At 38.1% G+C, this 27964-nt stretch overlaps 1 protein-coding gene across 3 annotated transcripts in view; it reads left to right on the top strand.

The window, feature by feature from the left end:
• The first annotated feature begins 2977 nt into the window (after positions 1–2977).
• The window catches only part of Raph1 (Ras association (RalGDS/AF-6) and pleckstrin homology domains 1), a 186086-nt gene continuing 161099 nt past the window's right edge, over positions 2978–27964 (top strand). For 2 of the 3 annotated variants that reach the window (XM_074071466.1, XM_020166710.2), the window contains exon 1: positions 2978–3172. The gene's annotated coding sequence lies outside the window, so the exon portion shown is untranslated. The remainder of the gene's footprint in view (positions 3173–27964) is intronic. The other variant, XM_074071467.1, reaches the window with a different exon arrangement.

The following is a 27964-nucleotide window of genomic DNA, read 5'->3' as shown; positions in this document are numbered from 1 at the left end:
AAGGTGTGTGCTGTGAAACACATGTCTTATGAGCTCTGCCCCTGGAAAAAGTGTTTCATGAATGAATGCATTTGGGAAGTTCTGCATAATTGTATCTCAGAATTTCCCAGTATACATTATTAAACAACTGAAAACTTATCTACTTCAGAAAAGTTAGAGGAACTTTTACTATTTTTGAAATCACACCTACTAAAATTCATAAAGCATTTATTTTATTTCTAGATGCCATACTCATTCAGAGTAGGCAGGTCAAGGACCATCACATATGGGATGAATATGTTGAGTGAATGAGTGTTTTAATGCTTCAAACACAGTTTGGGAAATGACAGACTAAGGAACCCACTGAGATTCCTGAATTTGTGGTACTATTTGTTCCACAGGTGTTCAGCAAGTTCTCTGAAACCTGCTCCTCCTTTTGCATTCTTTTTCAGAGAAGTTCACCATCAACCAGTCAGTCTCCCAAACCATAATCCTAAGGGTCATGCTTGATGTTTCCACCTCATTCACTCCCTCAGAGTCAATTTTACACGAAATCCTATAGATTCTACCATCTTAATACATCTCCCATCCAATCCCTTCCCCCTATGGTCTGCTTCTGCCTCTACTGAGACTTGTAGCACATCCCACCTGAATTGTCTTCAGCCCTAATTTCTTCCTTCTTCAGTCTGTTGTACCTGATCTCCAAATGCAAACTCAGTTGTCCCAGGGGCTAAAATACTTCAGAATTTATTATTTATTATATTTTCCAGATTATTAAATTCAAACTCCTTAGTTTAGAATGTAAGCTCTTTATGAGATCCTTCCTACCCTTCCTCCCACCTGGTTGACTCTTCTGTGTCTGTCCTGACAAAATAGAATTACATGGAGGATCTATCAGGCATGACGCTATAGGTTCTCCCACACCTGCAGATATTGTTGCCTTTGTCTGGATTAGCTCCTCCCTGTCATTAAACATGAAGTTTATCTCCCCACTGGGTGAGCTTTCCTGATCTGGGAATAGACTGTTTTCTAATAGTGGCTTCCTTACTTCCTTTATCCAGCAGATTGTGTGCCTTAGTAGAATAGGTGAGAATCTACTCACTTTTCTCAATGGCAAAAAAAAAAGTGACTGTTTTTTACCGTTAGCACTCAGAGAGAGAGAGTTGTCTAAGAGCTATCTAAAAAAGCACTCTGTGGTCTGTTTTTTAAAGGAGGTTTACATAAAGTATCTTCCTTGTAAGGAATAACACAGCCTTGTAATAACATTTCATAACAATAGGTTATTCATTATATTTGGCATCTAGGTGCGTTTAATCTCAATAAAGCTAGTCACAAGGGAAATGAAGTAAGCGATTAGAGACACATTTGTATGCAATTATCAATTAAAAAACTTAAAGCATTTATTAATTTATAACATTTGTTGTGCAAAGTAGTATTACACTAGATATTGCAGAAGATATAAGAATGAATAAATTGTTGTATTATGTTTATTTATGGAGGAAGGAACTTAACTTACTGAAATAATTATAATTTGATGTAATGAATGAGGAAGTCCACAAGAAAGGAAGGGAGGTTAAGGGAATTGATCACCACCACCATTTTTATTTAAGACATAGAATTATTTTATACCAAATTATTGAAGCATCTACTAAACTTAAAATACAAAAGTGTAGTTGTGTTTCCAAAATATAGCTATCCCAAGTGTGAAACACAGCCAGAACTTACAGTATTGTAAATTCTAAATACCAGTTCGAATCAGATTGTGCAAAAAAGACTTGAAAGCAAAAAAACCACTTGAAAGTCCTCAAGAATATCAGGAAGTAAGAACACAATTAACCAAACTAGGGTTTGGCCAAACAGAGAAGGGAACACCCCAATTCTTAGAAAGGGAGCCAGGCTTTCAGAAATGTATAGTCAATTGTTTATCAGTGAAAAGTCAAGATACGGGAACTATCTGATAAGAAGATGTGAAAAAAAAGTTTAATGTTTCCTGCAACAAATCCAGGTCATACTCCCAATTCTAATGTTGTCAACAAAGGTAACAAAGGTGCTTTGTCTACAGCTAAACAAAAACCCAATAATTTCATTTTTCTCTTCCTTTGATCAACTTTAAAATTCTTATTTATTTTTGGCGGTAGTGGGGTTTGAATTCAAGGCTCTGAGTTTACTAGAGGGACACTCCACTACTTGAGCCACACCCCCAACCCCATTTAATCAACTTTCGATAAAGGTCAAAACAAGGACATAATTAGAAATCTAAGTTTCCTTAAGTCAAAGCTGCATCCGAATGAGCAGCATGTGAGTAATCTGGAGCGTGGTGATAAGGGAAAATGCAACATCCCACTCCTAAATAATTTCAAGAGGGAGGACAGAAATAAAGGACGAAGGTAAACGGATTTCGAAGTTCAATGGAAACGTCTAAAGCTTCCTAATCCATTGCACGGAACTGCAGAGTTGCTGGCTAACGTGCGCTCTCCTGACGGAGAGCCTCCCGGAGCTGAGCGAGAACGGAGCGTGGGTGCCCGGCGCGTTTCTGGGGTGTCTGCACGCACGGCGGGCGTGAAGGCAGGGGCATCCGACTCCGTGACAGGTCCTCTCCACGCCTCGCCCGAGGCCAGGGCGCCCGCTTCCCGGGCCAGGCCCACGGGCCGGGATTTTCCTGCTGGCTCATTCATTCTGATTCACTCGCTCCTGGAGGCGGCTCACAGGGACGCGCAGAGGAAAGGCGGGGCGCCAACTGCAGCTCGGCAGGGCGCGGCCCGGCGCCTGCGGGCCGGTGAGGGGCGCGGGCAGGGGTCGCGCGCGCGGCGGGAGGGGCGCGCGCGGCAGGCGGGGCGCGCGCGGTGGCCTGCGCCGGAAGTGAGCGGGGCGGCGCGGCGCGGCGCGGCGGGGCGGAGAGCGCGCGGCCGGGCGCGAGTCGGTCCGCCCTTGGGCCGCGCGGCCCTGAGCCCCGCCTTCTGCGCCCGGGCCGGCCGCGCCCGGCCGCTCAGTGATCCGCCGCCGCGGGGCGCTGCGGCCGGCCCGCCCCCGCCGCCGCCCGGCCTGTCTGTCGGTCAGTCAGTCAGTTACGGAGCGCGCGGCTCTGGAGCTGCGGGCTCTCGCTACAGCTCCAGAGAAGGAGGCGGAGGCAGAGGCGGCGGGAGGAGCGCGAGCAGCGGCTTCCCTGCCCGGGGAAGACAGAGCGGCCGCCGCGGTGAGTGCTCGGCCTCACCCAGGGGTCAGCCGAGGGAGGAAACCCGCCGGGCGCGGGGCGGTCAGGCGCTCCCACCTCCATTTTCCCGGCGCCTGGCCCCGCCATCCGGGTGCGGTGCGAGCGGCCGCAGCCTGGGGTGGGGTCGTTGCCCGGCTCTCGCCGGCTGGACCCCGCGGGGCGAGGTGGGGTGGGTGGAGGTCGGCGGGGCCTGGGCTGCACCCCGCTCCGCCCGGGGGCCGCTCGAAGGGAGACAATGAGATGTGGGGCCGCCTGGGAGGGTGCGGTTGGGGGGCTGGTCGCCCGGGACCGCGGGAAGGAAGGGGCTGTCCCCCACCTAGCTGCAAGAACCAGTGACTCGATGACGGATTGTTTAGGCTTGGACGCCCCCCGCTTTTCCTCGATGAGTTCAGTGCAGAGATTTAGAAAGGCGGGGCGCCTTCTGCGTCCTCTAATTAACCGGCTAAGTGATCGCTCCAGTGCTTTTGAGCTCCATCTCAGCTTTCCGGGTGCATTCCCGCCGGAAATCCAAACTGCAATTCAATTGTGGGGGGGTAGTGTCCTAGTGTTAAATGAGGATGCCTTGGTTTCAGGATGGCCCGAAAGATACCCCTTTCTTATTCAGACTGTCTTAGGGATGGCCTCCAGCGTGAGCTAGCAACTGCCGTTGGGCACTAAGACGCGGTTTAGGGTGAAATAAGAGCGTTGGGAATGGCTGAGTGTTGCCTGGGTCTCTCGTGTCGCATTTCTTCGGTTCTGCGCGAGGGCAGCCGGGCAAAGCGGGAGAGTCTCCCGGTGGGGATGATGTTGCCTGCAGCACGTCTGCTGGAGAGGGGAAGAGACGCCTAAGTGTAGTCCGCGGTAAAGGAGCTGTGGGGGTGCCACCTGACAGCACGGCAAGGGCTGAGGCGTGATCGGATGGTCTGAGATCGGGCGAGTGTTAAATTCAGCAAACTGCAGGGCGGGGGCCAGCCGGTGAACAAGATCGACAGCGTGGGGTGGTGGAAGAGCGCTGGGGAGCTCGGACACCGGCGTTCACACTCACGCGCTGGGATTGGCTACCAACGTGGGAATAATGGGTGAGCTGTTGAGCGCTCTACAGTAGTTTCTGTCAGGAAGCGGGGATAACGCCACCTGTTTACCTCTTCAGATGGCTTTCGAGTAGGTTCAATGAGATAATGTATACGAAATTGGTAGCACCCTGCCTGGCACTGTGGAGTTTACCAGACGGTAGCCCCTTCCTCCCCTTTTCTGCTGTTCTCTAGGGATTTTCTTGGGGGAGGGCGGTGGATAAAAAGTGAGTATAGTGATTGTATATATGATACAGTGCATTATATAATGTTGAAGTAGAGGTGTAGAACGAGGCAGCGAAAGAGAAACTGTCTGAGGGGAATCTATGGAAGCCGCCGGCAGTGGAGTGGAAGCTTTGAGGATGGGTAGAATTTCAACAGATGCAGATGAGGAGGGGGAAGACATTCCACTTGGAGGTGATGCAGTCCTTTGAAAGCTGAATTCTGGAGGAAGACCATTGTGGGAGGGGCCAAGTAGAGACACTCTAGTTGAGTCTGACCTTCAAATTGTCTTGTTAGTTTGCTTTTTGTGCCATGAATTTACAAGAAACCAGAGATAGCCCTGTTCAAGTTAGAACAAAAATGTCTGCAGAGCTTAATACATGACATTTTTGCATTAGACATTTAGCGATATTAGGACTGCTGCTCTTTTCTGTTTGAATTTAATAAAGAATTATTTGTAGATGTTTCCTTGTCATGAATATTAGCTCTAGGTGGTAGAAGCAGCAACGAATTTTTCAGACTCAGATTTCACTAAGATTATACAGTAGGCAAGTGACTGACCGAACAAAAGGGGTGAAGTAGTGAGCACTTTTTGAATGTGTTTTCACAGTTTTTAACACTTTGTTTTCTGAAGAGGTGTTTTTAACCATTGCCTTTGAGGATGATTAGTTTGTAATCCCAGGACTCCAAGGCTGAAGCAGGAGAATCTTGAGTTTGAGGCCAGCCTGGGCTGCTCCCTCCCCACAGCCCCCCAAAAAAGAAAGAAAACACATAATTTTGAGGAAGAGCTTCTGAAGTTCTGCAGATGTTTGACCTGTTTTGTTAAAGTGGTTGGTTATAGCTCAGTGGTAGATCACTTTGCCTAGCATGTACAAGGTCCAAATCCCATAGCTAGCACCACAAAAAACAAAACCCTCCAAATCTAGTTTAAGATGTTTTAAGCCTGACATGGTAATCCCAACACTTGAGAGGGTGAGGCAGGAGGATCAAGTTCTTCATTAGCCTTGGCTATACACTGAGGCCCTGTTTTTTTTTAAATATGTTTTAAATTTGTAATAATAAAAATGACTATATATGACTGTTTTAAACACTCTGTATGTTTTGACTTATTTAATCCTCACCATAACTCTATGAAGTAGGTTCTATTATTATTGAGGAGGCACAGGCAATAAGTTACTTAGCTAAAGACTATAGAGATAAAGTGGTTTGAAATTAGGCAGCCTAATTCTTAAGCTTCTATTCTTTTTCTTTTTCTTCTTCATTATTTAGGATTGAACTCAGAGCTTCATTCATTCTAGGCACTAGAATGTTTTACCACTTGAACCACATGAACCACCACCACCCCCCAGCATTTTTTTTTCCTTCTATTAGAATACAGTCTTGCAATTCACCCTGGCTGGCAGGGTCCTCCTTCCTTTTAAACTAACTCCCTTTTAGCTGGAATGACAGGCACATGAACCACACCTAAGTTTTTATTGGCTGAGATGGGAAGTGGCAAACTTTTTCCCCTGGGCTGGCCCGGAACCTCATCTTTTGGATCTCTGCCTCTGGAGTAGCAGGGCTTATAGGTATGGACCACTGCACCTGGCCTTAACCGTTGTTAAATGTTTAGTTTTTTTCAGTTACACTAAGTACATTCATATTATTGGGTAGCTGTTAAACTGTCCATCTCCAGAACTTTGTCACTCTCCCAAACTGAAATCTACCCATTAAACAATAGTTCACTATCTACCATATCTAGTTACAACTTTTTTCTTTCTGTGCGTTAATTTGACTTCTCTGGGTACTTCCTGTAAGTGGAATCATACATTTGTTCTTTTGTGTCTGGCTTGTATCACTCAGCATAAGTCTTCAAGATTCATCTAAGTTATAACATATGTCATGATTATTTCTTTTAAAGGCTGAATAGTATTCCATTACATGTATATACCACATTTATGGACATTTGGATTATTTCTACCTTTTGGCTATTAAGAATAGTGCTGCTATGAACAATACATCTGTTGAGTCCCTGCTTTCAGTTCTTTTGGGTATTTTCCCAGAAGTAGAATTGCTATATCATATCGTAATTCTGTATTTAATTTCCGTATTGTTTTCCACAGCAGCTGTACCACTTTAGGTTCCCATTAGCAATGCACAAGACTTGCAGTTTCTCCATATCCTTATCAATACTTGTTTCCTGTCCCATCTCCTACTCATCCCCAGGGCCTTGTACATGCTAGTGTTCTACCACTAACCTATGCCCTCAAGCCCACCTTTTTGATAAGCATATAATATGGTATGTATATTTTATAATAGCTGTCCTCACTATGTGCATGGTATCTCTTCATGATTCTCATTTTCCAAATGACTAGTGATAACACACATCTTTTCGTGTGCTTATTGGCCATTTGTGTGTTCTTGGAGAAATGTCTATTTAAGTCTTTCATCCATCTTTAAATTGTGTTGTTTGGTTTTTTTGTTGAGTTGAAGGAGTTTTTGTTTTTTTTTAATGCTTTGGATATTATTACTCCTTTACCAAAGGTATGATTTAAAAATATTTTCTCCGATTTTGTGAGTTGTCTTTTCACTGTCTTAAATGAACAAAAGGTTTTAATTTTGATGAAGTCCAATTTTTTTTTTTCTTTTCTTGACTGTGCTTTTGTCATGTCCAAGAAATCATAGTCAGATCCAGTTCCTAAAGGTTTTCCCTTTTTTTGTGTGTGGAAGGTTTATAGGTTTAACTCTTACATTTAGGTCTTTGATCCATTTTTGAGTTAATTTTTGTATTAGGTAAGGTTCAGGAGAACTTCTGTATGGTTATCCAGTTTCTCTAGCACCATTTGTTGAAAAGACTGACCTTTGCCCACAAAATGGTCTTGTCATATACTAACTCGAGTGTGTGTGTGAGCACACATGTATGTGAAATTTTTTTAACACATTGAAGACCATGGTACTGCATGTTTATACATAATTAGACTTTATTTGCTGCATAAACAGTTAAATACTGTTGTTAAATACTGTTATTGAGTTAATTTTGAAAGAAATTTTCTTTTTTTTTTTACTTTTGGATCAATGTACTTGAAGAGTATCCTGACACTATGACCTATTTAAAATTTACAAGTAAACACAAAGATAGTAAAAGATGCTCTATTCTTGGCCCCCAAATTAAGTCTCAGAAACTATTAAAAGTTTTTGCCATACTGGGCATAATGGCATATACCTGTAATTCCAGCACTCTTTGAGGATCTAGAGTTTGAGACCACCCTGGGCTACATAGAAAGACTGTTTAAAACAAAACGAAAAGCTGCTACCAAAACAAAACAAAAACTTTTCCTTACAACTGTTTATCTGGGTGAAATCAAAACAAAATTTTGCAAAAGTAAAACTAATATCCCTAACTTACTTTTTTTTTGTTTTTTGCAGTATAGGCTTGAACTCAGGGCGTACACCTTGAGCCACGCCATCAGCCCTTTTTTGTGATGCAAGATAGGGTCTCATGAACTATTTACCTGGGCTGGCTTTGAACTGAGATCCTCCTGATCTCTGCTTCATGAGCAGCTAGGATTAGAGGTATGAGCCACCACCCGCCCCCCCCACCCCAACTCCTAACCTACATTTTTGTCTTCTTGAATTTATAATAAATTAACATGATATATTTGAATATAAAAATAGTATTAGCAATACTTTAACCAATTTTATATTATCTAGAATACTGTATAAGATTTCATCTGGAAAAGTTTTACTGTGAAATACTAGAAAACTAAGATTATATGATCTCTAAAGCTTCATTCCATGCTCTTATTGCTATTATTTTAATATATAGTATTTACCACACTTTGAGGATGAAGTCTTAAAGTATATCACCCAAGATTTATAAATTGGCTTTTAAAAATATTTTTGCTGTTAATAAAATGTACACTGTTTCTTGCTTTTGTGAGAGGTAGGCATAGTAGAGAAATCAGAAGGTATTCTCTCCTCCAAAATAACAGATGGATGCTACTTTACTAAAGGTACAGAGAATCAGTAGAGGATGTAATTGAGGAAGCCAGATTCACAAAGAAGCAGAAGGGACTAGTAGTTAAAAGTGACTGAGGAGATTAGGTTTGGAAAAGAGAGACAATTTATTAGATGAGAAAAAAAACCCAAGATTGGGGAAGTCCATGATTGAGGTCCTATAATTACGTAAGACTTAAAAGTTTAAGCTTCCTGGCAAAGAATGGAGATATCTAGTGAAAATTAAGGCTAAATATCATAAGAAGGCAGGTATAGAATCATGATGTCAATTTTGTAACTACTAAAATATTGAATACTTTAACCTTTTAGGATCTTACTAAGTTTGAGATGTGAAGAAAAGTGTTAGCTAAATCAGTACAGCAAAACAACTAATAATGTGACTTGAAAGTACAATATATTCTTTATGTCTCTCAAATTGTACATGCCTCAATCCTCTATGCAAAGTCCTAAGTGTGGCTTGTTGTTCCTCATTTTTTTGGTCAAAATCCTACTTACCTTTTGAGCTCCATCCAGCTCCAGTGGTATGTGAAGCTGTTGGTGCTGAGCAGAATTCATTGCTTACTTTATCATTCCTGTAGGCCTGACTTACTTTGCTTTATGTTGTAGGTAATTGTGTACTGTCTAATATCCCCGTGTGTTCTGAAGTATTGGACCTAGGTTTACTCATCTGAAATGGCCTGCAATCCCTTAAGTATATATAATAGAAATAGAAATTCAATGATAAGGTTTAGATGAAAGCCCTTATTGAGTGGGTTTTTTGTCTTTTTTTGGTGATGTGATTTAACCCAGGGCCTCCTGCACACTAAGTAGGTGCTCTACCTCTGAGCTATACCCCAAGCACCAAGGAATTCTTTGTAGTTCATGGGTTTTGGTTTTGCTTTTCCTTTGAGACATATTTTCCCTATATAACCCAGGTTGGCCTGCTTTAACCCCCAGAGTGCTGGGATGATAGGCTTGAACTACCACACACCCTGCACTATAGTTGCTGTTTAAGCTCTCAGAATGATTCAAAAAATCTACTTTCATTTCACTTATAAAGGATAATTATTTATTCACTTGGTTTATTTCATATTGTAACAAATAACATTGAACACCAGTGAAGGAAATCAGTGATATTATCCATGAAATATACTTTGCAAGTATGTATGTTAGTAATGGTTCAAAAACCTTTTTGTTTATCCTGTTTCAAGAATTAGGTATATTTTAAAGTAGAGGCAATGAATATGATGTATTGTGTTTGAAAAATCTTGGTTTTAGTACTTGGTAATGTACAAATCTTAAGGTCTATTCTTAAATCTGTTCATTTTAGGTGCTTGTTTTTAATGCTCCTCTTAAGCAGAAAGGCAGCATAAGGACTTGTACCCAAAAAGAATAAGTGCATCTTTGGCTACACTTTCGAAATGGGGATATTCATGATTACATTTTTATTCATTAGTTAATGCATATTTGGCTGGTAAAGCTTTGCTATTCCTATGTCAGCTGTTCTTGCAAACCATTGTGAGGATTTGCATTTATAGATTTTTAGTAAGAGGGTTCAAACTCCATTAAACTCTATGCATGGAAAGCATTATGGAAAGCATTTTAAAAAGTTAGAAATGCTTTTCTAACTTTTTAAAATGCTTTCCGTGTTTGGAGTGTGCAGATATGAGTGTTTATTGTTGCTATTATTTTCCTTCAGGATAGTTAGTTTCTTACGAAGTGTTAAAATGGTTCATTTACCACTAAGGGACAGATAGCTTAACCAACCATGTTTTTGTTTTTAAAAACTATGACTAGGCAGCCACATTGCCATAGCCACTTAGGATCAAAGAAAGGAAATTTCTGACTCTTATTTTTCTGAAAGATAAATGTTTAAGTTATCTTTAAATTGGGCAACTTTTTAAATATTTTGCCATGAGGCAACCAGTAAACCTGTTTGGTACAAAATACTAAGGTCAGTCCTGAACCACATCAATAGCATCCTGTAACCCTTGGCTCACTCTTCAACTTCTTTTTTGCTACAGTAGTTGCTTTTGAAATTAAACCTTATCCTCTCCCCCAATTTTTTGTGGTCAAAATAGCTGCTTTATGAAAGATTATACAATACAGTTTTCCATAAAAATTATTTCTATTAAGGAAATCACTTACTGTTGAGAATATGTCTTCTTTGGAACACTAGTCACTTGTAGCAGCTTATAAAAAGGTAGGTCCCTTCACTACTGAAAAAGATTCTAGCAAATACTATCATTTCCTCAGAATACTTAGAGTTAATTAGTATCAGAATACTTAAGTGACTGCATGTGATAGGTGAAGTCTGATAGGTAGCCACAATGAAGATGGCAGTGTCATTCTGTATGTTAAAGACAAATATATGCTATACTTAAAATACACATGTATTAAGATAAAGAATAAATAAAATAGATTTTCTAATATGAGACCTAGTGAATCTTCTTATCACTCATACCTCCCAGGTACATCTCCATTTTGGAAACCACTATACAGTCTTTTTATTGGTGTTAATAAGTAAGCCTTTCATAGAAAGCTCTGTTTCATACGTTGTAACATGTGTACCACATACGATTCCTTCTTAAAACTAAAGCAGTTAGGGTAAAGACATCTTCATTCTCTTATTAATTGGGAAGTAATGTTGGTGGAAGAAAAGTAGATACATTTCAGCAAAGTGAGACCTTAATAAAATTTATTCTTTATCACAGTGGAAATTATAGACCTATTTCAGAAGCGTAAATTTGGATTTCTATATTATTCTTTCAGAAATTATTAATTAAAAGTTCCCATTAAGGTCTGGGAATGTAGCTCAGTGGTAGGACGCTTGCCTTGCATGTGTGAGGTCCTAGATTCAAACCCTAGTACTGCAGAAGAAAAAAAGAATACTCATTAATACTTAACTTAGTAATTCAGTAGTGTTTGATAGACATAATTTTTTCATGAGCATAGTGATCATTTTTTCTCAGCACCCCTAGCAATTTAGAAAATACTTCCCATGACTCCACCCTTTACTGTTTTAGTCACAGGCTGTTTTGCCTGTCCTATAACTTCATAGTAATTTCATTCTACCATATTTTGCCTCTACCTTCTTGTACTCAGTGTGATATTTTTGATTCACCTGTGTTATTGCATGACAGTAGTTCCTTTTATTGCTGGGTAGTATTCAGTTGTATGAATATATGGATATATCATAGATTGCTTATTAAGTTTCCTGTTGATGGGTAAATTTGCAGTCTTTTCTCTTGGATAAAGGATTAGGATTGCTAGGCCATGAAGGTAGATGTTCCTCCTTTTAAAGCTCTATATTGAAGAACAACATATATTAAGTAAAATGCATATAAGTATACACTTCTTCAGTTCCTGGAGGTCAGCACACAGATGAAAAAAATAGAAAATTGCCAGCTTGTTAAAGCCTCCCTTACCAGTACCCTTATGGATTGGCTAGTCACTCCCTAGACTTCTAAATAATTATATTATAAAGTTTTTTTTAGCTTGTTTTGTTGTTGTTTGTTTTCTTCAGTGGTAGGGATTGAACCCAGGGCCTCACACATGCTAGGCAAGTGCTTTATCACTTGAGCCATGCCCCCCAGCCCTTTTTGTTCTATGTATTTTGTTTTTAAGATAGGGTCTCACTAACTTTTGCCCATGCTGGCCTCAAACTTGCAATTCTCCTCCTCCTGCCTCCCGAGTACAGGTTTAACTTGCATATATATATACGTATATATATACATATATGTATATATATACGTATATATATGTCTCCACTTTCTTAAGGTACTTTTTCTGGGGGCAGTTCTGGGGCTTGAACTTAGGGTCTTGTGCTCACTAGGCAGGCACTCTGCCACTTGAGCTATGTCCCCTGCCCTTTTTGCTTTGTTTTTTAGATAGGGTCTTGTGATTTTTGCCTGGACTGACCTCAGACTGCAATCCTCCTATGTGTGCTTTACCCATAGTTGGGATTACAGGCATGGATCACCACACCCCAGCTTATTTGTTGAGTTGGGTCCTGCTAGCTTTTTCCCGGGCTGGCTTCAAACCTTGATCCTTCAAATCTCTGCCTCAAGTAGCTGGGATTATGGGTGTGCACCACCATGCCTGACCTTGAGGTATAATTTCTTTATAAACTGAATATATTAAAGTATACAGTTTAGTAAGTTTTCATGACTGCAACAAGTTAGCAAATATTTCCATCCTCCCCTTTTCAATTTATGCCATTCTTCACCCCTTTCTCCTAGGGTCACTATAGTTTGCATTTTCTAGAATTTTGTATAAGTGTTCCCTTACACCCAGGTGCCTCCCACTCTGTCTGGCTTGTTTTCATTCAGAATGATGATTTTTAGATTCTTCCATGTTGCTTAGATTAGTTCCTTTGTATTGTTGAGTAGTATTCTATTGTGTACATATACCACATTATGTTTATTCATTCACTTTTGATAGACGTAGACATTTTGGCTGTTTCCATTTTTGGCTTTTTCAAATAAAGGTGTTATAATACATATGGATATGTTTTCAGTTCTCCTATTTTTAAAAATGGTAAACTTCCTAAATACCCTGTTGTATACTAACTGGTACTTCTTACTGCTCTACATTCTAACACTTGGTATTATCAATCTTTCTCAGTCTAGTCATTGTAATGGGTAGTTTTTATTTGTATTTCCTTGATCACTAATAATGTTGACCTACATTTTGCATTCTTATTAAGCCATTTGGGAAGTAACTGCAAATCTTTTGCCCATTTTTAAAATTGGGTCGTGTATCTTTTTTTAATTAAGTTGTAATGATCTATTCTAGTTATAAGTTCTATGATATATTTGTGGTTATTTTCTCATGATCTGTGGCCATTTATGGATGAAACCCAGGGCCTTGTGCATGTCAGCAAGTACTCTACCACTGAGCTATACCACCAGCACCACTTTGTTGATTTCTTGGGTGGGGGTGGATATTGGTTCTTAATTACATCAGTCACTAATTCCATTTGGGAAGAATTGGCAGTAATATTGCATTCTCCATTAATATGGTGTATCTATTTAGGTCTTTAATTTCTCTCATTTTTCGTTTGCCTTAGACTGTTATATGTGGCCCTGTTTCTATCATTTCTTACAATCAAATCATCCTTTACATATGCCTTGTTTTTATATAAATTAAGATTTGGTCTGGGGATTTTCCATATGATAATGTTACTGAGCATAGGTAAAGGGATCATCTGTTCTGATGTGACAATGCTAGAAAAAGAGGCTAACACATACTTTTAAAAATGTAAACTAGAAGTTTAAACCTGTATGGTTATTGGCACAATTCTTTGGGCTTGTATGCTTGTGGTTATTAAGCTAAACAGACTGTCTTTATTAACATAATCTAATATTTTTAGAATCAGAAGTAAAATAGAATCTTACCAGTTTAATTGGCATATGTTTTTACTAGAGGATTTTGTGTTTTCATTTTAAAGCTTGCTTTCCCCCCTCTCCCCCTTTTCATTAATGTATAAGGAAGAAAATAAAACCTTATCATTCAGAAATGATTACAGTTAAACTTTTTGGTGTGCTTTCTCATTTATATGTGTGTTTGTATAGCTCATTGGATACACAGTTTAGTTTTTCCGTTTAAATTTGTTTGACTTTTCCTGAGCATGTTTGTGTACAGTCTTTTCCACATTTTGAATTTCTTTGGTTTTTTTGTTTTGTTTTGTTTTGTTTTTGTTTTTTGCACTACTGGGGCTTGAACTCAGGGACTTAATCCTGAGCCACTCCACCAGCCCTATTTTCATGAGGGGTTTTTCAAGATAGGGTCATGCGAACTATTTGCCTGAGCTGGCTTCAAACCACGATCCTCCTGATCTCTGCCTCCAAAGTAGCTAGGATTACAGGTGTGAGCCACCAGTGCTCGGCTTGAATTACTTTTGAAATAAATTTATTTTTAAACCTAAGTGTAAAATATGGTAAACAAGTTCATACTCACCACCAGTTAATTAATTGTTTCTATGTTACTTCAGATAGTTTTGTTTAAAAAGATGTGGCACACAGAATGAAAATCCTCCCGTGTTGTTCTTGTGCATGTTTTAATACATTTATTATATACATATATATAATAAAATTTTAGATTTTTTGCTTTTTGGTTTACTACACTTTTCTTTTATTAAATGTGCATTTTTTTAGTCAACCATATGAGTGACATGATCCATGCTGGTTCTTACAGATTGAAGTTTATTTTTATCAGAGTCAACCAAATTTTCCATTCCCTTTTGAGAGAATTAGGATGCCATAGTAAACATTATTTTACACTTCTTTTGATGCTTCTCTCTAAGTTGGATACATAGTAGTGGTATTGATGGATCATAAAATGTATAATCATGCTAGTTTTGCCAATTTGAGATGAATCAAGTAGATAGTTCTGTTACTAACATTCTTTAGTGTGTTTCCAGAGGTATAATTATTAGGATAAAGAGTTTGCTTTGTTATCTATGGGAATGTTACTATTGCAAAAGTTTATTAAGAAATGGCTTCAGTCACAAATTGAAGCTTTTAAAAAACTTTTGAATAGAAGCATTATTTATGTTTCTTCACAGTGGAGTAAAAGCATTTGCTCTAAAGAAATGTTAGCTGTCCTGGCTGTAAAGCTGTTTGATGTTGGAGAATTGCCGAAAATGGATTAACTCCTACGTTGTGACATCTGTGTAGATAATTAAGATTATTATTTAGCTAACAGAACCCATGATTGCTTTTACTTTTGGGAGCCTTTTTGAGAGAACATATTTAATTCTTGGTAATCATGTATATTCAAGTAAAAATATAATATCCAGTCACAGTTGGGTTTGGTTTTTTTCATGATTTAAAAATTATTTTATTTGGTTTAATTTTGTCTTTTGTTTTTATTTCAGTAGCTATCTACTGAGTGATTATGATATAAGAGTAGAAATTATTTACTCTGAGAATGCCGAATTATCATTCTTACATAATTTATCTTTTTGGAAATCCCTCTTGTGTATATAATGAAAAACATTTCACATTTAAAATACTGTAACATGTACATGCATTAATTCTTTTTTTCTTTCTTTTTTTGCAAGTAAAGTGTTAGAGTTTGAGATAGAAAAATAGAAGAGTAGCGCTCCCAGAGCTGGGAGGGGTCCCGAGAGAGTGTCCATGCATTAATTCTTAAAGGTTATAAAAGTTATAAAAGCTGAGTTATTTTGTCAGAGATTAAAAAAAAAAAACAAGAAAGGACTATGTCTTTAACTTAAAATAACTGTGTTCCCTGTGCTTTCCAGTACGCTGCCTGACTCAAGGTAATATTTCATTTAACGTTTGTTGAAAAGTGCTATTTTTTGCTAAGAAATAAAAAAGAAGCTAGTGTGATGTTGCATACCTATAATCCCAGTGATTGGGAGGCCACAAGTTTGAGGTCAGCCTGAGCTCATGAGACCCTGTCTTCAAAAAAGAAAAAACAAAACTCAAGAAGTATTATTTCATGTTAACATTAAGTAGTAATCGTAAGTGAAAAATAAGTGTTTTTTTTAAATAAAGTACAGAGTTACTTCTTGAACCTAAAATTCTGTCACTATTCTTAAATATAGTTTCTTGAAAATTAAGGACTTCTTAAGAGTGATTTTTGATTCATGGCAAAATTAAGAGGAATGTACGGATTTCCTGCACATCCCCTACCCTCCCACATGCACAGCCTCAACATCCCCACCAGATCAATGTGTTTGATAGAGCTGATGGAATACTTACATTGAAACCTCATAAGTGTCCAAAGTCTGTAGTTTACATTAGACTTCAGTCTTGGTGTTGTGCATTTTTTGGTGTTGTCTAGACATATAGATAGTGACCTGTATCCCTCATTATAATATCATATATTGTATTTTTACCTTGCTAAAAAAATCCTCTATGCTCCTTACATCCATCCTTCACTCCCAAACCCTGCCAGCTACTGATCTTTTTACTACCTTCATAATTTTCCTTTTTCTAGAATGCCAGATAGTTGTAGTTGGTCTCAGAGTATGTAGCTTTTTCAGATTGACTTCATTCACTTAGTAATACGCATTTGTTTCCTCTGCATCTTTTCATGACTTAACAGCTCATTTCTTTTTAGCTCTGAATAATACTCCAGTGTCTGTATGTATATACTTTGTCCATTCACCTTGGCATTGTCAGTGTTTTGAATTTTGGCTATTCTCATTGTTGTTTTAATTTGCATCTCCTTGATGTCATCACAGTGAACACCATGTCATGTGCTTATTTGCTCTCTATATCATATTTGGTCAGGTGTTGGTTAAGTTCTTTAGTCCATTTTTTTATCATTTGTCTTGTCTTACAGTTGAGTTTTAAGAGTTTTGTTATTTTGAATAACATCCTTAATTAGATGTGTCTTTTACAAATATTTTCTCCAGTCTGTGGCTTATTCTTTCGACGTTGTCTTTCACAGAGTAGAAGTTTTAAAATTTTAATGAAGTTCAACTTACCAATTATTTTTCATAGCTCATGCCTTTATTGTACTTGAAACATCATCAGCATACCTAGTGTCATCTAAATTTTCTCCTTTGTTACCTTGTAGGAGTTTTATAATTTTGCGGTTTACATTTAGGTCTATGATCCATTTTGAGTTTATTTTTGTGAAATGTGTAAGGTCTGTTTCTAGTTCATTCGTTTCTATCTCTGTCTCTGTCTCTCTCCTCTTTCTTCCCCTCTCTCCCTCCCTCCCTTCCTTTCTTTCTTCTTTTTTGCACATGGATGAACATTTGTTCCAGAGCCATTGTTGAAAAGACTTATCTTTATTCCATTGGAGAGCCCATTACTCCTTTGTCAAAGATCAGTTGACTGTATTTATATGAATCTATTTCTGGGCTCTCTTTTCTGTTCCATTGATCAGTTTGTCTGATCTTTTGCCAGTACTATGCTAGTACCACACTGTCTTGGTTATTATAGCATTGTACTTTTTTTTTTTTTTTTTTGTGGTACTGAGGTTTGAACTCAGGTCATGGTGCTTACTAGGCAAGCACTCTACCACTTGAGCCATACCCCCAGCCTTATAGCATTATACTTTATACTAAGTCTTTACATTGGTGAAGTAACTTTGTGGGATTTTGATTGGGATTGCATTGCTTCTGTATAACAAGTTATAAGTCTTCCTATTCATGCACATGAAATACCTTTGCATTTATTTGGTTCTTTGATTTCTTCCATCAGTTTTATAGTTTTCCTAAATTAGGTCTTGTGCATATTTTGTACAAGTTTTACCTAAGTATTTGTTACCATGTTTTGTTTCAAATTCCACTTGTTCATTGCATTTTAACTTTGAATCCAAAAATCTTTTTATAATCATGTATTCTAGAAAATATCTGGCAACTCTTTTGGATTTTATACATAGATGATCATATCATCTGTGAATGAAGGCAGTTTTATTTCTTCTTTTCTAATCTGTATACCTTTTATTTCCTTTCCTTGTTTTATTGGCTGATACTTTCAACATGAGGTTGGAAAGGAGTAGACAGGATATTCTTGCCTCAGTGAGGAAGCTTCAAGTTTTAACCATTAAGTATGATGTTAGCTACCTGTAGGTTTTTTTGTAGATATTATTTATTCAATTGGAAATCTTCCCCTCTATTTCTACTTTACTGAGAATTTTTATCTTGAAAGAGTGTTGGATTTCACTAAATGTCTTTTATGTATCTGTTGGTGGGATCATGCAGTGTTTCTTTTTTAGTTGCTGATGTAATAGATAATACTAATTAATTTTCACTTTGTGAGCCAGTATTGCATATATCTATTGATGGGATCATGCAGTGTTTGTTTTTTAGTTGCTGATGTAATAGATAATACTAATTAATTTTCACTTTGTGAGCCAGTATTGCATACTTGGGATAAATCCCTCTTGATCGTAGTATAAAATTTTGGGGGGACATTGTTGGATTCAGTTTGCTATTATTTTGTTGGGGATTTTTGCATCTATGTTCATAAAAATATTGGTCTTTCGTTTTCATGTAATGTCTGATTTTAGCATTGACATAATACGGGCCTCATAAACAAGTTAGAAAGCATTCTCTGCTTGTATCTTCTGGAAGACATTATACAGAATTAGATTAATTTCTTCCCTGAATGTTTGCTAGAATTCACCAGTGAATCCATCTGGATCTTATGCTTTCTGTTTTGGAAGGTTATTGATTATTGATTCAGTTTCTTCAGTCCTTTCATTTCTTTACTAGATACTGTGTGTGTGTGCATTTAAAGTGTGCTTCTTAGTGGTTTTCATTGTTGATGTTGTTTTGTGGTGTTAGAAATTGAACCCTAGGGCCTCCCTCATGTGAGGTACATGTCTACCACAAAGCTCCATTCCCCAGCCCTAATTAAGTATTCCTTTTTTTTATTACTGACATTCTCAGCTTTTAGCAGGTGCATTTAGACAGCTGAACTTCAGAGTGATTATTAATATAGTTGGATTAATGTCTGCTGTATTTATTATTATTTGCTATCTATTGCTCACCCATTCTCTTCTTTTTGCGGTTGTTTTCTTTTCATTGGTTTTTGCTTTTCGAGGTTTTAAATGAGCATTTTATATGAATATATTTTCTCTACTTAATCAGTTATACTTTTCTACTTTTTCTAGTGGTTGCACTAGGGTTTGCAGTATATTAGTTTACAACTAATCCAAGTTCATTATCAAATAACACCGTTATAGGAGTGTAATGTGAGTACCTTATAGCAACAAATAATTCTAATTCTTCCTTCCTGTCCCTTATATCATTGCCATCATTCATTTCACTTATATGTAAACTTTCATAAGCATATATATTAGCATACATAGTCAAATATATTGTTGATTTTTAAATTTTGAACAAGCTGTTAATCTGTTAGATCAATTAAGAATAAGAATTCTTATATGGGCGTGGTGGTACATGCCTGGGCTCCTAGCACTCAGGAGGCTGAGGCAGATGTTGAGTTTGAGGCCAGCATGGGATACATAGACCCAGTCTCAAAAAAACAAAGCAAAACACACAATAAGAAAAATTAAAATTTTTCATTTGTATTTTTACCTACCCAACTTAATGACTTCGTATAGCATTGTTCCTTTTTAAAAACATTTCTCACAAGGTAGGTCTACTGGCAGTGGATTCCCTCAGTTATTGTTTGTCTGAAAAAGACTATTTTTTTCTTCACTTTTGAAGGATAAGTTTTCAGAGTACAAAATTCTAGGTTGGTCACTTTTTTCTCTCACCATGTTAAGTACTTCATTCTACTATGTTCTTGCTGCATGGTTTTTGAGAAGTTGGATAGAATTCTTATCTTGATTCTTCTATAGACAACTTCACAGAATCTATTCAGTGTTTGAGTTGGGATTCCAACTGGCCTAATAACTGGAGTGCTCCAGCTCTTAACAAAATGGAATTCATTTTCCTCAGCTGGCAATGAAAATGAAATAGTGATGGGATAAAGGGTACCAGTCTAGCCATCTATAACCAGAATATCTTCTCTCTCTCTCTCTCTCTCTCTCTCTCTCTCTCTCTCTCTCTTTCTCTCTCTCTTTCTCTCTCTCTTTGGGTTTTTTGTTGGTTTTTGTTTTTGTTTTTTTGGTATATTGTGGCTATAAAGCCAATTGTGAACTTTAGCTATGATAAAAAACAGGTCACCATCCCTGACACTGTCTGACCATTATTTTACCCAATGTGGCAAGATGATAATTACTGATATTGTAAAAACCTTCTCCTTCTCTTTTTACCCAATATACTGTCTAACCAGAACTTACAATGCTAAAGAAGTACTGTGCAAACATTAGTGAGTTAATAGAGTTTTCTTTTTAAGTTTTGCTCAAGTTTTATTGAAAGGTTAATAAAGGTAATGATAGGTACCTTACAAGATCTTTTAAATCTTTTTCTGAGACTTTTAAATTTTGAGTTTGCTAATAATAGGATGAGGATGATACCACTACTTTCCTCTTTCTCAAACTAGAGTACCACAGCCCCAGAAGTACCAAAATGTGGGTATGTGCATTTGCCCTCAAGATTGATAGTTGGGGAGGGATTGGGAATGCAGAACCACAGAACAGATATGGCTGCATTATCCTGAAACTTCAATTTTGTTTGATGGTAAGTAATATTAAAACATTTTTTTTTATTCTAATTTGTATTATAGAGCAGAATACAAAATTGATACAGGTTTTTAAGATACTTGAATTCAAAATAAATTTTAGGTGTACAAGTTCACCCTAGGATATTGTTCATTCTCTCACTGATGTCACCCTTTGTGCTTCCTAGAATCCATATTTTGTTGTACAATAAGACAAATTTAAGTCTTTCTCATACCCACAAGTCTTTTATCTATTTAGATTAGCAGTTAGACTCTGAGAACAAAATGGAAAAAGTGAGAAAAACTCTAAAAGTGTTAAGTTAATTAGAAGTCAAAGCACTGGACTCTTGCTGATACTTCAGAGATAGCCCTGGTCAGAAGTTTGGACTGTAGAGAAACTGAGACAGCCAGCTCCCTAAATTTCTCCTTCCCCTTAAGCAGTATTCCTGAAGAGTACCACAGGTACCTCTCCTGGAATTAGATTAGAGAGAGAAGACTGATAAATTGGGAGGGATTTAGAGTGAAGTCCATTAAATATAGAACTTCAGAGACAGTGGATGGGTGAAAGTGATTTGTTATTAACTGCTGTCTCTCTCTCTCTCTCTCTCTCTCTCTCTCTCTCTCTCTCTCTCATAAATTAAGAAGATGGGTGGTAAGGATTTTTAAATGACTTAGCCAAAATTCTTTCTAGTTAGTGGTAGAATTAGAACAAAAATTTCAGGTTTCCAGACTCCTTGCTTAGCTTTAGATAGCTTAGACTAGAGAATTCTTGCAGACTTTTTCCTTAAACTGACCTCAAACCTTGTAAGATAATGAAGATATGTTCTTACTAGTTTGAATTTAGGACATAAAAATGAAAGACTTTCTTATTTGAGATTTCTTGTTAACCAGAATTTTTGTTACAATGTTAGGGAATGTTCAGCATGTATTGTTTAAATATTCAACAAACTTATTCCAAAAATTTCACTGGTGCTTTTTTTCTTTTTGTTTGTTTGATTTTTTTTGGATAAGCTGGGTTTTGAACTCTGGGCTTTGTGCTTGCAAAGTAGGTGCTCTACCACTTGAGCCACAGTCCAGTTGGTGCTTTTTTGTCTTATCAAAACTTTTTTTTTCCCCCACAGCATTCGGGCTTGAATTTCGGGCCTTGAACTTTAAGCAGGTGCTCTACCACTTGAGCTACTCTGCTAGCCCTTCTTTGTATTGGGTATTTTTGAGATAGGGTCTCTCTGACCATTTGTGCGAGTGGGCTTTGAACCAAGATCTCCTGATCTCAACCTCCTGAATAGCTAAGATTACAAGCTGAGCCCCTGGTGCCTGGGGCAATTCTTAACCATTAAATTTTGTCTGTTTCCATTTGTGTCTGGTTAATGTCAGGAATAATGATCTCTCTCTGGTTGAATTTCTGACTCCTGCTGGAATAAATAAAGCAAGCAGAAGTAGAGAGAAAACTACTATGTGTGGGATTTACTAGTAAAGTGATTTCTCTCCAATCTTGAGTTTCTATTCAGAATTTTGTTTCTTTACTTTTAATCTTCTTTTAACAACAATACAGATTTTGGTTCTTCATATGTAGGAATTAGGAGTTGCTCCTTTGAGGGATACTCAGAGATAATTATAGTGCAGACTGGGGAGACAGAATCCAAAGAAGCAAATTACAGAGTAGAAATAGAGCATTTTAGAATGAAACCTTGAGAAAGGGAGCTGAAGGAAGTTGAGAGAAGAGATAGTTTGTGACAGATATACTGATAAGCTTTCTTATACTTTAGATATGAATAGTTTGTTGTTTTTCTTAATGTTAGTTTGAGTTGGGTTCTGTTAGGTGCAGAGAGTTATTATTTAACACAGCTATTGAGTCACAGGTTTTGAAGCAGTCTTTAGAAATATTATGAAAATATTTTGCTGAAGCTAAATGTGTGTTGTAGAGTTTTCTCTGATATGTGTGTGAGTGTATGTGCATGTGCTGGGGTTTGAATTCAGCACCTCACGCTTGCTAAGTAGGCACTCTACCACTTGAGCCATCCAACAGCCCTTTTTTGGTTGGGCGTTTTCGAAATTGGGTCTCAAGAACTATTTGCCTGAGTTGGCTTTGAACCATGATCTTCTTGATCTTGATGTCCACCTCCTAAACAGCTAGGATTACAGGTGTGAATCACTAGTGTCTGACTCTGATTTTTCTAAATCATTATCAATAGGGAACTTAATTAATTAATTTTATAGTGTGTTTGTTTCTTTAAGTATTTATTTAGAACCAGATAAATCAGTCACTTTTGTTTTTAAGAAATATACCTTTAGCTTTGAGTCATCTTACATTTGAGGTCATCTTAAATTTTAATCATCCTAAATTGAAAATATTTGGCAGGAAAATGTTGACATTCAGACCAAGAAAGGGTATGATCCTCTGATAGTTGCTCTAAGAGTGAAAAATAAGGGCCATATAGTCTCTCTCTTTTCATAGCTTGCAACCTAGTTGGGTGTGGAAGGTGATGAGGCAAGTGCACAGTAAGCATTACCTAATACAAGGCTGATGAGCTGTAAATGCCAGAGGTGCAAGGTTCATGGGCCTGGCAGGCAGAGAAAGTAGTAGTTAACTCCTGTTTAGCACAGCACTTAAACTTTTGCTTTGTATTGTTCTTTTTAAACTGAGTTAAAATACACAACACCTACCCTTTTAAATGGCACAATTCAATGAATTTTAGTATATTCACAAGGTTGGATAACTTTCTTCACTAGCTAATTCCAAAATAAACTTAAATAATTTGTAAAAATGTGTTTAGCTAAGATATGCCCTCACAGTTCGCAGACCCTACCTCTGGCAGGTATTTGTATTGGCTGCCTGACTCCTTTGCAATGTAGATTTTAGAGAATTATTTTTTGTTTGTTTGGTTTTTTCACTAACTCTGGAACCAAATACCTACAGGCCCCTAGGGGATGCCAGTATGGGGAGTACCCGATGCTGGTCTACACAGCATCCTTTTTCCCACATCTGTCCCTTTACCTGCTGTACTCTCTGACTCCTTTAAGAATGGTTGGCAGTGGCCTTTTGTTGAGAAATGTCTTCTGATTAGGACTTCTTTAGAATAAAGGTCAAACTCTTGAATTATAAATCCTTGCATGATCTGGCCCCTGCCTACCATTCTAATCTTGTCACCTTTCACTCCTCTGTTCACATCAGACTTATCTTTCTGCTGTTTTTCTCTGATCTTTGCCTATCTAATTTCCTTTTGTCATTCATATCTTAACTTAAATACCAGCACCAGAGGCCTGCACTGTTACCACACTGAAAGCAGCTACTCCATCATTCCTCACAGCGTTAATTTTAAACATAGCACTGTCACCGATTTTGTTGTTATTTTGTTACTTAATATTCTCTTCCTTGACTAGAATGTAAGTTTGTTAGCAAGACCTTCATTTGTCATATTTATAAATACATCCTGAGCCTCTAGAACATTAACTATATGACACCTAGTGTATGCTTACTGCATGTTTGATGAGTAAATGTTGAGTGAAAATGCTTGCTGTGACCCTTGGCTTTTGCTGCTCTATCCATCTACTCCTAGACTCTACCTGTTCCTGTTTTCCAGAAACTTGCCCAAATCTCTGCTCAGTTGATACCTTTGCCATCTCCTGTTCTCAGGGTCTTTATGAGTTTATTTCCTTTTGTAATTGTGTACTATCATTTTAGTGGGGTTCATGGGAGATACAAAAAATATGTTCTGTCATCCTTTTGCTGGTTGAGATGTTGCACTCAGGTTGAAAACATGGACAGGGCAAGTAGGGAAAGGATAGCTTATTTTTATAGAATGAAGTTGAAATTTTAGGTTGAAACTGTGTCAGAGAGCCTAAAATCATTTGATGAAGAATTTGTACTTAATTCAGCATATCGGGGGAACAGTTTTAGGTGTTTGAGTAGAATCATGACATTAATAGAATCTTTAAGGAAGATTAGTCTGTCAGTAATGAATTAAAGAAGAGAGGACACTTAGGAAAATGCTAGGATACCTGAGGATGATACCAAGATAGTAGAATCAGAAAAATAGTTGAGTCTCCTGGCTCTGATGAATTGCTCTGTAATAATTATAGTTTAGCGGTGTGACTTTTATTTTGATGAATGGTTAATTGTCGATGGGACAGTATTGAATTTATCTTTTGGGGGGTATAAATGGAGTTTATTAAAAGTTAGGGAAGAGAAGTACAAAAGGGAGCATGGCGAAGCCCAGGTGGAATCTGGAAGCAGAGAGAGTGTGCTTTTCTTCTGGTGCTTTTAAAACCTACCCTAACCCATGGGAAGGAAGGAAGCAGGTGCTTCCCATCTAATAACCAATGAGTTGGGAGGGGCGTGGGTGGTTCCTGGGCCAGGTGAGGACGTCCCGGTCCCTGAGCCTGGGCATGGCCAATCTGAAATGCAGTATTTTTCTTTGAGTCCTGAACTTTCCCTAACTGAGAGACAAAATCCTGAAAAAATCTTTTTGAGGTTGCTGAGGGGCTGGAGTTCTTTTTTCTTCTGAATCTGCTTCGAGCTGACAAAGGGCAACAGACTCTACATCTAAGGGGAAATTCTCTCTATTTCTTTCCCTTTGGGCTCATTTGGACACAAGGTGTCTGAATTATTGTCCAACACAGTCGGGGTTTCTCATGGAAATCTAGGTTGCTCATGGAGATCTCATTCGTCCCTAGAGACTCATAGCCCTATTGTCTCATGATTTGGGTCCTGAAGGCTTTTATCCTGGAAGAGATAAATTTGGTTTAGGAGGCATGACCCAAACATGAACATGGATAAGAGCATCAGAAGGGGCCCTGACAGGTGTAGTAGGAAAGATAAATAATCTAAATTTTTACTTTGAAAAATGACAGTGTTATGGCTTTTTTTTTTATAGGTGTCTATACCTGTAACTATTTTTGATCTTGGGTGACCCTGTTTGGACTGATTTGTTTGGGGTAATATCTGTATTAAGGGCCAGTTGTACCGGGGGCAGGTGTCAGTCCAGTTAGAGGGTAAACATCAGTGAGTCAGTTCTGTACAGAAAGGAGACTCACAGCGTCCCTAGGTAGAAGGTAGATGCCATTGAAAGTTATATACAAGAGAGAGGATAAACAACTCTCAGTAATATTTAAAAAAAGGACAGATCTGGAGCTAGTAGAAATGGTCATACTGCTTAAACAGAAGCTCTTGGCCAAAGACCTGAGTTTGCCTTTTGCCAGAAACCTAAAAGGCTTAATTATTAGAGCACATGCATAAAAGCCCCTTTTTAAAATCTCTCAGCTTTGGTTACTTTTAGAGGTCTGTCATAACTGATTCCATTCAGATCTGGAGAAGTCCCCTCATTTGTGTAGTCCTTTCGAACTGTCTCGGGTGGCTGAATGCCACTTGTTCCTCTAAGAATTTGGCAGTGGGGGGAGAGGGGGCGACTGCTCAGGGGTCATGTCCTTTTAAACTGTTTCTCTGAAGATTCTGCCAATTTTGGCAGTTTTGTCCCCTAGAGCCAGGAGTAGCTTCCCCAGAAAAGTCCTAGCTTCTTCCAGAAAGTCAGTTTATCCGGGGAGGATGGGGACTAACACATCAAACAGATCAAAAGTCAGTACCAGTGTGACATTTCGGTTCTCCTGATTGGTTTTGCCACATGTTGGTGGCGGGTTAGAGTCTGTGATCAGAAGACTTCCAAATTCTTTGTGTCCCAAAGGGAGAATCCATGGCAGGACACATGGATGTAAACTGAGTTTATTAAAAGTAGGGAAAGGAAATACAAAAGGGAGCATGGTGGGGTGCAGGTGGAATCTGGAGGCAGAGAGTTGAACTTATCTTCTATCAGTAATGAGTTATAAAATGTCTTTCTTAAAAATTTTACATTTATGGAATAAATAAAGTAAAACCTGAAAGCTTTGTAAGGTGGGAGACAGTTGATACCTCTGGTACTATCTCCCATTGTTGGCAAGTTGTCAGGACATACGTAAATAATGTAAAATACAGGAGTTCTATTTTTGCTCCTGTTGTTCTCATAGTAACATTTTAAAAAATTTTAAAACATCTTTCTTTTTCTTTTGGCTATACTTGGAATTGAACTCAGGGCCTCTTGCTTGCCAGGCAAGCACTCTACTATTTAAGCCATGCCCCAACCCTTTTTGCTTTGATTATTTTCTAGATATGCCCAGATGGCCTTGGACCATGATCCTCCTACCTGTGTCTCCTGTCTCCTGGGAAGTAGCTGGGATTACACATATTAAACACCATGCCCAGCTTGTTTGTTGAGATGGGGTCTTGCTGACTTTTTGCCCGGCTGGCCTTGAGCCTGCATCCTCCTTATCTCCTGAGTAGTTGGGATTACAGGTACAAGCCACAATGCCCAGTCTAAATAAAAACATCTTTTAAAATCCTATCTTGAAAAAATAAATAAATAAATAAATAAAAATAAAAATCCTATCTTGAAGTATGTATTTAGCTTAAGCCTTTCTAGTTTATGAAATAGTAGCCTATGATTTGGAACGGAATTCTGATTTCTTCTTGATCTACTTATGACGTTAGCCAGCTAAATTAAAAAAAAAATTTTTATCTAAAGGTTGGAAATGATTTCTGTGTGAGAGAATTGTCTGAAGAATATTTTTCTGAGATGCATTACATTTTATTTGCATTAAATAAAACTAATTTTAATTAAATTAATTGAATTGAATTTTATTTAAACAAAACTAATTTTATGATGACCGGAATACTCTCAAAAAGTTACCTGAGGGCTGGGCGCTCGCTGGTGGCTCATGTATGTAATCCTAGCTACTCAGGAGGCAGAGATCAGGAGGATCATGGTTTGAAGCCAGCCCAGGCAAATAGTTCACAAGACCTTATCTCGAAAAAACCCATCAAAGAAGAGAAAGACTGCTGGAGTGGCTCAAGGTATAGGCCCTGAGTTCAAGCCCTAGTACCGCAAAAAAAAAAAAAGTTAATAAGCCAGGAAAATATACCTAAGTAAAGATAATACATATGCACACATGATTTTAAAAACATGCATTAGATAAATGCAGTAAGCCCAGCTTACTTGTGTGTTTATTACACACAGTTTTGATCGAATGTGGTCAAGAAAAATAACATAAATGAAAAGAAATTTCAAAAACAAAAATTTTAAGTTGCGGTGTGCATTACACAGCTCAGTTGAGAGGCTCTCAGTTCTGCATTACCGTTAGTTGGAAGATCTGCTCGGTGTTTCCTTGCCTTTAAGTTTGTGAAAATCTGCCTCTCAAAACAAATGGTGCTCCAAAAGCAAAGTAAAAGTGAATGTGCTTAAATGAAGGATGAAGTGAAATTTTTAGATTTGTTGAGAGCTCGTGGCGGTAGCGGAGGTTGGGTGGTCTGAGAATGTGAGTCCATCACCCCAGTACAGCGCTGGATGCCATATCTGCACATGCGCAGGGTTTACAGTCCTAGCGCAGACACTGAAGGTCTGCTGTACACAGTTATTGTTCAGTGTCCTTAGACTACAGTGGTA

The sequence above is a fragment of the Castor canadensis genome, chromosome 4, assembly GCF_047511655.1.
Source record: "Castor canadensis chromosome 4, mCasCan1.hap1v2, whole genome shotgun sequence".
In the NCBI taxonomy this organism is placed as follows: domain Eukaryota; kingdom Metazoa; phylum Chordata; class Mammalia; order Rodentia; family Castoridae; genus Castor; species Castor canadensis.
This window is presented reverse-complemented; position numbering and strand designations above follow the sequence as displayed.